At 45.1% G+C, this 12484-nt stretch overlaps 1 protein-coding gene across 2 annotated transcripts in view; it reads left to right on the forward strand.

Moving 5' to 3' along the window:
• Nucleotides 1-315: 315 nt before the first annotated feature.
• Nucleotides 316-12484, forward strand: part of LOC137648737 (CCR4-NOT transcription complex subunit 7-like) — a 45563-nt gene continuing 33394 nt past the window's right edge. Inside the window, exon 1 of one of the 2 annotated variants that reach the window (XM_068381807.1) lies at nt 316-447. The gene's annotated coding sequence lies outside the window, so the exon portion shown is untranslated. Of the gene's footprint in view, nt 448-541; nt 781-12484 lie in introns of those variants that run through there. The other variant, XM_068381808.1, reaches the window with a different exon arrangement.

The raw sequence follows: 12484 nt of genomic DNA on the forward strand, positions 1-12484 counted from the left end.
AGAGCTGTGTGCTACTTAATGTAAGTTTTATATCTTTTTATTAATATCCTTTTAAGCTACAACCATTTATTTATCAGTTGTAAATATAATTTGAGGAAAAGTTATTTTGCATTGCACTCCATCAAGAATTTGATTCTGTAAATACAAAGAATCAACTTTTTTTTTCGCATTAATGTATCAAGTATAATTGTTATGTGATTTTGAAGTAAAAAAAGAAACAAAAAAATCACAGTTCCCTGACCAAGAATACACAAAAGAACACAAAGACAGCGAAAGAGGTCCCACGTGAATCCCAAAATTCCCATTTTTCCTCTTCATTACGTGACGTCATCGTCAGCTGTGCGTATAGTAACAAGAGCTTCACCAGTTTGAATGATTTCTCGTCCATTAACTTCACATTTTTCCTGACGATTAAAGATCCAGAGGTGTCCTAAATATTGTTCTTAGGTAAGAAACCATCATTTGAACTACTGAGCCGGCCAATTTTCGAGTGAAATGAACAGTTTTATCGAAGGTCGTGAATGGCAAGTCACAACTTTTATGTCAGCCGCCTGTGTTATGCTTCCATTTTAGTGATATGTTAGCCGTTTATTTGGACATTTGATGTCAGTGTAAACATCGCGATGTGTATATGTATCACTGTTGTTTGCCAGAAGTGGGAAATAGTGGTTGGAAACCCGCTAGGCTTTGCCAAAACTGGTAGGCTTCTAAGGTGGAAATGCTGAGCAACCCTAGCAAATCGCTCTCGCTTAGTTTCCGACCCAACTTTATCAAATATAGGCAAGTTAAGTTGAGCTAATGAGGCTGATCCTGTGCATTGGGGACTGTGAAATGCACTCTTAAATTTATCTACGTATTTATGTGTTAATATAACTCAAATTCTATGGTATTAGGTGATACGAAAATCTGCAAATTGATTTGGACATCCAGGTACCTTCTAAGTCACTGCATACATTGTATTTTAGACGTGGGCTGGACTAGCCTAGACTAGGCCTCGGAAGGGGCTAGTAATGTCCTTGAGTAAATATATGATACTTTAATTTCTAGCTAATTACAGGAACCATATATTTTCCTACTCGCTATATTGTGTTATGTCCATTTCAGGCCATAAATGTTGTGGCAAATGTGAATTTTCCTACCCCACCTCTTATTAAAACAATTATGGGCATCCCTGTTGGAAACCGGGTTTATGTGTGTGGAAACTCGAAAAAAAGTGATTTGTAGCAATAATAATGTTCAGAAATACATATTAAACACAAGATAACCAGTTGGAAAAATATTTGGTTTGTAAGTAGCTGGAAATTAAAGTATAATAATTACCTCTTGTTCATATCGCGTCCCTCTGTTGGATTTTGCTCTGCTGTGGCTTGCTTTGCCTGCAAATATAATTTCCCGGGGTGTATGTATGATAGCGGCCACCTGCATGTATGATTACGGCTAACTTAGAATATGGCAGTGTAAAGGGGGGTCGCAGGGGTCCATTAGCCCCCCCCCCCTCCCCCCTGGTAGGTAAGGACACATTGATATCCATCTTTAATCCACAAGGGAGGAAATGGCCGCTGACATACAAAGGATCCAATTTCCCTGCTCCTCTGTTCTAGCGAGCGGTACATGGATGAGCTTCCACACGCCAATCATGTCGGTCATTATTTTGGGGGTATTTTTGACTTTTAGATGAACGACAATAGTTACATATTGAACAGAGCATTTTCAACATAATCGCATAATAGATGAAATTGTATTAAATTTTAAATAAGATTGTACTCTACTTTCCTTTTGAAGATGTCTTCTTGTGACGGTAGTCTCGCTGTTGTAGAACCATGTCCGTGAATTTTAGTGTGAATATTTAGAAGCTCTTAATTGGTTAAAAAAGTCAGGTAATGATTGCATCATACTAGCAGCTGAACAGCTAGGAAAAGCAAATGCAAGTAATGCATGTGCAGTAACTTATAATTGGTCTCCCAAAAGTAAACAATAGACTTAGGTAGTGAAATGGTGTTCACATTTTAATCTGTCAGTACAGAAGTTATGCCTCAGCCCCCATTGATTGTACAGAGATAAATGCCAAACTAGCAAGCACTCATTTTTAGAAGTTAATGTATACAAGATAGAGATGACTGGCGAAATCCAACCGAGGCCCTTTGCGTCAATAGGCATAGGAGGAGGTGATGATGATTGTATTTTATACTAATCGGAGCCTTTGTATAACAACGGATAGGAACACGTGCGTAGAACACCACGTAACATAAACTTCCCTACCTAACCTAACCTACAAACCGGGTCCTTACCTACCTACCTGACGGGGGAACTAACACTCCCTCCCCTGCACCCCACTTAGACTGCCGTATTGTAGTGGTAGGGTTGAAAATATGGAAGTTGTGGAGCATGGCTGTCATCATATATTCACTCCTATTAACCTGTTGTTGCACCTCACTTGGGGCCCTGAATGCTTTACTTAAAGGTCCTCAAATCATTCCTTCTACCCCTACCTACTTTTTATGCCACCCTTTTACTCTTGCCTCCTTTTTCTGCTTGATTTATTCCATCTTTATGTACAACCTTTTAACTATAATTTCATAGTTACATTATAGGTAACTAGTTACAGCTCTATATTCAATGGTCTTCTGGACCCTGTTATGATGTTTGAATTTCTGTAATCATCCATATGTCCTTGGCTAGTCTGTATATATTTACCATAGTACAATAGTTGTAATGACGAAAATAAGTGTTCATGGTATGTTTGTAGGTACTCAAGGAGCCTTTGTATATCTGCGGCCACCTCCTCCCGCATGCATAGAAAGTAGAAATTTTCTTCCCATTTTCTAGCCGTTCGTAAGACGTGGCTACTGTACTACAAAAAAACTATCCGTTCTGCAGAACCTCTACGCAAGAACAAAACCTATCCTAAACTTCCCCACCTAGCCTAACCTAATCGACTAGAAAAAGGATTCACAAGTATCTTCGCACTGATATGTTGCCATCTTTGCATCTCATGGGTTAACAATTAGGATGTCTGACCCATGCTTGATGCTCCCATTACTCTGTTTGAATTTTGGAAATATGGGATTCTGATTGGATAAAAAAACCCCTTCACCAATTTCCCAGGTCAAGTGGGGTACGATTTGGTCATTTCAATTTGCCGTAAACGCTGATTAGTTGTTCATTCCACCGGGAAAACGCTGTTGAATTGAAACAAAAAAACGCCATATACAGAAAATTTAGTAACTATAGGAGAGAGAAAGTGCATGTCAGACTTCGACATGAATTTCACGGCAATTTTGATGGGTTTCAAAATAATTTTTATTTTTACCTGGTAAATATTTAGAGCATTCTGAGCAATTTTTATTCCATACAAGTTTTCGATAGAGTTGAAAATAAAGGTTGTATGGACATGGCCGCTATCATACATACATCATGTACTTTGAACTGTTCTGATGCACATAATTTGGGGAAACCCATACTGTATTTGTTCTGGCACCAAATACAAACCTTTCAGCTCTTTTTGACGAAAGCCCAAACCAGGGTAGTAGGACTGGCCACCCCGCTCACACACACATTCGTCATAACAAGCAACTCTCTATTTCTGTCGGGAAAAGAGTAAATGTCTTTCTCGTCCACTTTACTCTGTTTTCAACCTGTAAACAACTGGCCTAAAATGATAGAATCTTTCCCTTTCTCTTGTATGTACTGTAAGAGTATTTTGTATTTTTAATTTCAAAAATGAAGGTTTGTCCAGGTAGGGTAGGGTGCCATTGCAGCAGCACCATTTCTGCACTGGAGATGGATCAACATGCCCTTTGCCCTACATGTAGGGATCACACTTGTATGCAGGAGTCTCCCTGTAATGTGTGCAGGGAGTGCCACTCCCTCCCAGTGGCAGCGATTTAGCAGGCAATGGAAGAGGAAGGCAAAGTACTGCTGTTGACAGCAGCCTAACCACAACATCCCCCCTCCATCTAGCTCCGAAAAGCTACTCTCCCAAGAGCTCGAACGAGGCACTGGAACCCTCTAGGGGACAACCAGTCAGGTGGGAAGGACAAGCAACACCTGTTGCTGAAGTGGGAGGGTCATTCCGCGAATGGGAACGCAGTCCCACAACAGCCGAAGGACGCCCATCCCACGAACGGGAAGAAGGTCTCACAACAGTTCCCTCCAAAAGGATCGAGACTCCTAAGGGTATATGCTTGAGACCGCTGACATCTGTCTGCCGAAGCAGAATGAACGAGAGAAGGTGCCGAGAGCACTCCAGCAAAACACAAGAGATTCTCTTGGTACCAGACCCAGAGCATTAGGGGGAAGGATCGTACTCAACCTTGGGTGAAGCAGCTATGCTGTCACCCCATGTCCCTCGAGAAGACGTTCCCTACACGGGGAATCCAGGAGCCCCAAGAAATGCCACAGCTGACGCACTGCATCAGGAGAGTCTACTTTCCAAACAGAGATCTATGACGGGCAATGTTGTATGAGGGTCAAGGCTTTGTTCTAACACCCTCGCGCAAATTGCTCAGAGGTCATTATTTCTCATTGAGATTAGCAATGTGATAGGGTACGCTCCAAAGTTCATGATAAGTCTTGCCCGAGGTCAGTGACCATCCAGTTGATTTTGAACTCCCACCCACCTGAACGTAAGTCTCCATAATGAAGAGCTGAAAGGTTTATATTTGGTGCCAGAACACAGCTCACAGCTTGCGTGTACATGGCATCCTCCCATTGGTAAGATGTGTACCTGCACGTTGCCTTGCCTGAGTATAGCGCGCTGGTTGACGAGCCGCCCAAGTCTCGTTAAATTGAATCAACGAGGCCAGGGTAGGAGACTCACAATGAAGCTGAAAGAGCGCGCTAACCTACATGCACTTGTGCATACTAAGCCAAGTCCACAGATGGCAAGGAAGGTGTTTGGTGCATAGCTGGGTAAGTGCACTGATCTATGTTATTCAGGAGTGTGCATGATAACCAGCAAGACTAAGATCAGTGAGTTCCTCAGCTAGTGCGCTCTGCCACATTCTCCATAAGCCCAGTGGCGGCTGCACAAAACGTGGTCAGTCGCACCTTGGCTCCCTTGTAGGACAAGTAGCAATTGCTTGAGGGCAGATGTTACTCTGTAATAAGTCTTGAAAGAATGTGCTTTTGACCGGCCTTTTTGTCTTTCATTCTCCCCTCTCTTGGGGTTTGAGCATCTGATGAACTTACAAGCTAACCTCCCCCGATCTCCCAGCAAAGTAGGAATTGGGCAGTATCTAGGGGAGAGAGGAGCTTAGCTCCAAGGTATACCTTACCTGGTCACAATGCTTAGTTCTAACACCCTCGCGCAAATTGCTCAGGTCATTATTTCTCAGTGAGAGGTAGCAATGTGATAGGGTACGCTCTTCCAAAGTTCATGCTAAGTCTTGCCCAAGGTCAGTGACCATCCAATTGATTTTGAACTCCCACCCACCTGAACGTAAGTCTCCATAATGAAGAGCTGAAAGATTTATATTTGGTGCCAGAACAAATCACCTACCCCTTGTAATTCCAAAGTGGCATGTTATGGCTAGTGTGTGTGTGTGTAAGCAGGCTACCCCCTGCTACTCCCCCACTATCTAGTGGTGGATAGTTACACCTTGCTAAAAGTTTTAATGCTAGATTCAGCTGTTGCTGGAATATATTTCGCAGTAATGATCTTCAGGTTTGCATGGTTAGGAAAATTATAAATTATTTCCAAATTTGTCATTCTTCAAATTATAGATGTTTAATAGTTCCTGAATTTATGACATGAAAATCACATTTGAAAAGGGAAAACTAAACTAAGGTTCTCCACCTAACTTGATCAGGGACAAGTTCTTATCTATTTTTCAATATTTAACTTAGCCGGTGATTATATAGCTGCAACTCTGTTGCTCGACAGACAACTCTACGGTAAAAACTCGCCAGCGATTGCTACACAGGTTGCGGGTGTGCCCAACAGCGCCATCTGTCGACCAGATACCCAGTTCTCAATGTAAACAAAGACTCAATTTTCTCTCTGTCGAGGTGTCGACAAGACGTACTTACTCGCTGTTGCTAAACTGGAGTTTTTTCACATCTAATTGGTGAAGTACTTTATTCTAGTTTTGAGCTTTCGCTGTGCAGGGTTTCTCTTCACACAAATCCTTGAACTCTTTTTGATAACGGATTCTTTGTTGATGACTTTTTGATAGTTTTTTGAATTTCCCTTTGACCAATTCAAAATGGCTGACCCTTCACAAGTCCCCAAATTTAGGAAGTGCAATGCTAGGGACTGTTCAAGGCGTCTTCCGAAGGCTTCTATCGACCCTCACACTGTTTGTTCCAATTGTCGGGATAAAACCTGTCAATTGGAAGATCGGTGTGAGGAGTGCGTTGGCCTTTCGGAATTCGATTTTATCGAATTTCAAAAGTATACACGTAGGCTAGAGAGAGATAGAGTTAGGAGAAGTTCTTCTCGTTCTATTGATATATCCTCTCCCCATGCCCCACAACCTATTCCTTCCCCTGTAGTGGTTGCTCCTAACCCCCCTCCTGGCACTCAGGAACCATCGATGGCTGATAGAGAGTTGAGTCCCTTGCTAGTGACCGTAATCAGCTCATGGCGGATGTGAAGGAGCTTAGGCCTAAGTGCTAAAGTGCCGAGTGATAGTGTTGCGCTTGAGGGTTCGTCTGTTCGTGCCTGTCGTCCTCCTAGTCCGGGACCTCTTGCAAGCTCCCAAGTCCAGGGGAGAAGCAATGTCGTACGACAAATGGGTTCGAGAGGCTTTAATCAGCGAACAGACGTTCCCTCCGTGGTATCGGGCGTATCTACCCAAGATCGCTCTTACCTAACTAAGACGAGAGAGCCCATTTATACCTCGTCTTCGGAAGGTGTTTCTCGCAAGAAACCTTGGACCAAGGTCTCACGACCGTTAAAACGCAAGTCGGTCCCTTCAGCGCAAGTCCAACGGCCCGGTTGTAGCCACTGGGTCAGTTCGGACTCGCTGCCGTCATCCGATGACTGCTCACCGCCTAAGAGAGGCAAAGCGGTACCGCTTCGGACAGTAACACCGTCTGTCGCCGCACCTGCTCCCGTAGACCCTAAGTGGTCTCTACTGCAAGACATGCAGTCTAAACTGACGTCTCTAATGCAGGACTTTCGTGCGGAGAAGGTTGCTGCCGCACCAGCTAGTGCAGTACCTAGCCTACAACCTTCCACACGATCGGTTGTGCGTCCTGTGGACGCTGAGGTAACCTTCTCACGCACACCAGTTGAGAGAGTTCCTCCACCCATGCGTTCCAGTGTGATCTGCCAGCCGCATGTTGACGTTAAGCGACGCACGGAGGTTGCCGTTGACGTTCTGGAGGTTCAACAACCGTCAGAGTTGCTTTGTTTTGACGCGGTGCGTCAACCTCCGCAACCCAGTGTGGTTTCCACTGCGCACCCACATCAGTCCAGACAGTCTGGAGTAGACGCTGTGCGTCCCCGCGCTGCCATGGTTGTTGCCAGCTCACAGACTGGGCAGCAGTTCCATGACGTTGCGTTCGGCTCAGTCACGCATGCACCCGTGCGACCGGACTCAGCGAACCAGCCGTTACCCACTCCGTTGCCGTTTCCTCATCAGTTGTCGGATGAGGAACTTTCTGATGATGATGTTGCTGCACACATAGATGAACCACAATCAGATTTGGACGAGCCTAAGTCTACTCAACCCTCTTTGGACTTTAGAAAAGTTTTGGCCATTTTCAAAGAGTTGTTTCTGTGGCTCCTCGTTCTCCGCCGTCAGAGTTTGTGTTAGGCATGCCGTCTACCACTCCTGCCTTTACTAGACTCGTCCTCGCACGCTCGTCCAAGAGAGCTTTGCGGGTGATAGGAGAATGGTTGCAGTCCAAGAAGAGTTTAGGGAAGACAGCCTTTGCGTTTCCCCCTGCTAGACTCTCTTCTAGATCGAGCGTCTGGTATGCCACGGGAGAAGTTCTCGGCTTGGGAGTTCCTGCCTCGGCCCAGGGCGACTTCTCAAGTCTTGTAGACTCTCCCCGCCGCCTTGCCATGAGACGCTCAAAGATATGTTGGTCATCTTCGGACCTGGACCACCTTTTGAAAGGTATCTTTAGGGCCTTCGAAGTTTTTAACTTCTTAGACTGGTGTCTAGGAGCCCTAAGCAGAAAGATCTCTCCGACAGAGAAAGAGACTTCCTTGCTCATTATGTCCTGCATGGACAAGGCCGTACGTGATGGGTCTAATGAGCTTGCTGCATCATTTGTGTCCGGAGTCCTTAAAAAGCGTGAAAACCTATGCTCTCGCCTTTCAGCTGGAGTTACACAGTGCCAGAGATCTGAGCTTCTCTTTGCTCCTCTTTCCAAGTGCCTTTTTCCAGAAGCCCTGATTAAGGAAATAGCCGCTTCACTGGTGCAGAAGGACACTCACGATCTTGTTGCGTCCTCCGCTCGCAAAGCTCCCCCTTTGCCTACCTTGTCAGCTAGACCAAGGATGGACACTCCAGCGTCCCGTTTTATTCCGCCCTTTCGTGACAGAGCCTCCAGCAGAGGAGGTGCTCGTGCCGAAGGGAAACGAGGAAAGAAGAAAGGATCCAAGTCCTATAAGGGCAGAGTCTGACTACCCGCATCTTCAGACAGCAGTGGGAGCCAGACTCAAGAACTTCTGGCAGACCTGGGAGAAGAGAGGCGCAGATGCACAATCTGTGAAGTTGCTCAGAGAGGGGTACAAGATCCCTTTTGTACGGAAACCCCCTCTAGCAACGTCTCCCATCGATCTCTCTCCCTGGTACAGAGAGGAAGACAAGAGACGAGCCTTGAAACGGGAAGTGTGTCTTTTACTAGAGAAGGGAGCGGTGGTCAAAGTCTCGGACCTTCAATCTCCGGGATTCTACAACCGACTCTTCTTGGTGTCAAAGAAGACAGGAGGGTGGAGGCCGGTGCTAGACGTCAGTGCTCTGAATGTCTTTGTCACAAAGCAGACGTTCTCCATGGAGACCACAAAGTCAGTCTTAGCAGCGGTCAGAAGGGAAGACTGGATGGTCTCTTTAGACCTAAGGGACGCCTACTTCCACGTCCCCATCCACCCGGACTCCCAACCTTTTCTGAGATTCGTTTTCGAAAAGGTTGTCTACCAGTTTCAAGCCCTGTGCTTTGGCCTAAGCACAGCTCCTCTTGTGTTTACGAGGCTGATGAGGAATGTAGCCAAATTCCTTCATTTATCGGACATCCGAGCCTCCCTCTATTTGGACGACTGGCTTCTCAGAGCTTCTTCCAGTTGTCGCTGTCTGAAGGATCTAAAGTGGACTCTAGATCTGACCAAGGAATTGGGTCTCCTTGTCAATATGGAAAAGTCACAACTGGTCCCATCCCAAACTATTGTGTATTTAGGGATGGGGATTCACAGTCTAGCTTTTCGGGCTTTTCCGTCGGCCCCCAGAATAAGCCAAGCCCAGTTATGCATCCAGAACATGCTGAAGAAGGAACAATGCTCAGTCAGGAAGTGGATGAGTCTGGTAGGGACGCTATCATCCCTGGAACAATTTGTGTCATTAGGAAAACTACACCTCCGTCCTCTTCAATACCATCTAGCTTTTCACTGGAAAAAGGACAAGACGCTAGAAGCGGTCTCGATCCCCATTTCCGAAAAGATGAAGTCTTGCCTGACTTGGTGGAAGGACAGTATCAACCTAAGAGAGGGTCTTTCCCTGACTGTTCAGACTCCCAACCACGTTCTCTTCTCGGACGCATCGGACGTAGGCTGGGGCGCGACATTAGACGGTCGGGAATGTTCGGGACTGTGGAACTCGAGTCAAAGGATCATGCATATCAACTGCAAGGAGCTGCTGGCAGTACATCTGGCCTTGAAAAGCTTCAGGTCTCTCCTTCGAGGCAAAGTGGTGGAAGTGAACTCGGACAACACCACTGCCTTGGCGTACATCTCCAAGCAAGGAGGGACCCACTCACTGACGTTGTACGAGATCGCAAGGGACCTGCTCATCTGGTCAAAAGGTCAAAACATATCACTAGTAACGAGGTTCATCCAAGGCAACTTGAATGTCATGGCAGATTGTCTCAGTCGGAAAGGGCAAGTAATTCCAACAGAATGGACCCTCTACAAGGATGTATGCAAGAGACTTTGGGCCACTTGGGGCCAACCAACCATAGATCTCTTTGCAACCTCGATGACCAAGAGGCTCCCAATATATTGCTCACCAGTCCCGGACCCAGCAGCAATACATATAGATGCCTTTCTCCTAGATTGGTCGCATCTAGATCTATACGCATTCCCACCGTTCAAGATTGTCAACAAGGTACTGCAGAAGTTCGCCTCTCACGAAGGGACAAGGTTGACGCTAGTTGCTCCCCTCTGGCCCGCGAGAGAATGGTTCACCGAGGTACTTCGATGGCTAGTAGACGTTCCCAGAAGTCTTCCTCTAAGGGTGGACCTTCTACGTCAGCCACACGTAAAGAAGGTACACCAAAGCCTCCACGCTCTTCGTCTGACTGCCTTCAGACTATCGAAAGATTCTCGAGAGCTAGAGGCTTTTCGAAGGAGGCAGCCAGTGCGATTGCTAAAGCAAGGAGAACATCCACCCTTAGAGTCTACCAATCGAAGTGGGAAGTCTTCCAAAACTGGTGCAAGTCAGTATCTGTATCCTCGACCAGTACCTCTGTAGCTCAAATAGCTGACTTTCTCTTATACCTGAGAAAAGGACGATCACTTTCAGCTCCCACTATCAAGGGCTACAGAAGCATGTTGGCATCGGTCTTCCGGCATAGAGGCTTAGATCTTCCCAACAATAAAGATCTTCAGGACCTCCTTAAGTCTTTTGAGACCACGAAGGAGCGTCGTTTGGTTACACCTGGTTGGAATTTAGACGTGGTACTAAGATTCCTCATGTCAGACAGGTTTGAGCCGCTACAATCAGCCTCCCGGAAAGATCTCTCCTTAAAGACACTTTTCCTGGTATGCTTAGCCACAGCTAAAAGAGTCAGTGAGATTCATGCCTTCAGCAAGAACATCGGATTTTCGTCAGAAAAAGCTACATGTTCGCTACAACTTGGTTTTCTAGCCAAAAATGAGCTGCCTTCTCGACCTTGGCCGAAATCGTTCGATATTCCCAGCTTATCGAATATGGTAGGCAATGAACTAGAAAGAGTCTTATGCCCTGTGAGAAGTTAGAGCTGTCGCAACTTCCGTGGCCTTTAAGCAAAATAGATCTCTGCGAAGTATAATGGACGCAACCTATTGGAGAAGCAAGTCAGTGTTTGCGTCTTTTTATCTAAAGGATGTCCAGTCTCTTTACGAGGACTGCTACACACTCGGACCATTCGTAGCAGCGAGTGCAGTAGTGGGTGAGGGCTCAACCACTACAATTCCCTAATTCCATACCCTTTTAATCTGTCTCTTGAAATGTTTTTATTGTTGTTTTTTGGGTTGTCCGGAAGGCTAAGAAGCCTTTCGCATCCTGGTTGATTTGGCGGGTGGTCAGTCATTTCTTGAGAGCGCCTAGATTAGGGGTTTTGATGAGGTCCTGTTGTATGGGTTGCAACCCTTGATACTTCAGATCCTAGGGGTCGATCAGCATCCTAAGAGGATCGCGAGGCTCCGTAAGGAAGACGTACTTAAAAGGCAGAGTAATTGCTCAAATCGACTTCCTTACCAGGTACCTATTTATTTTGTTTTTGTTATTTTGATAACTTCTAAAATGAAATAAAAACTCTTAGCTCATAAAAGTGTAAACATATATTGCTGGTCCCTACCCACCCCCCTGGGTGTGAATCAGCTATATAATCACCGGCTAAGTTAAATATTGAAAAATGTTATTTTGATTATAAAATAAATTTTTGAATATACTTACCCGGTGATTATAAATTAAATGACCCTCCCTTCCTCCCCAATAGAGACGCAGTGGGACGAGGAGAAAATTGAGTCTGTTTACATTGAGTACTGGGTATCTGGTCGACAGATGGCGCTGTTGGGCACACCCGCAACCTGTGTAGCGATCGCTGGCGAGTTTTTACCGTAGAGTTGTCTGTCGAGCAACAGAGTTGCAGCTATATAATCACCGGGTAAGTATATTCAAAAATTTATTTTATAATCAAAATAACATTTTTGTAGGGGGGGGGTGGCTGTGAGCCTCCTTGGAATAACTCCTGAAAGAAAGTAGATCATGCTTTTATAATCATCCATTTTACCATTGAAAACAACCTCATATAGATAGCATACTCTTTGTACGGTAAGAACATGCAATGCAGGGTGAGCTCCATTATTTTTCCAAACCATGATGATTTACTGTACCATTAATAGAATCGTTATGTTGGTACTGCAAATGTTCTGTCAGCATACCTAGTCTTTGAAGTTGCTCTGTGCTCTAAATAAATCTTTCCCAAATACTGTATTATAATCAGTTCGTTGTTCATACATCGTTGTACTACATGTAGGAACAAATAATTTTTAGAAGTGAATTCCATTTATCCTAACCATACAAACCATCCTCAAGCACTTAGGCCAAAGGTC

Source organism: Palaemon carinicauda, chromosome 10 (assembly GCF_036898095.1).
Source record: "Palaemon carinicauda isolate YSFRI2023 chromosome 10, ASM3689809v2, whole genome shotgun sequence".
NCBI lineage: Eukaryota > Metazoa > Arthropoda > Malacostraca > Decapoda > Palaemonidae > Palaemon > Palaemon carinicauda.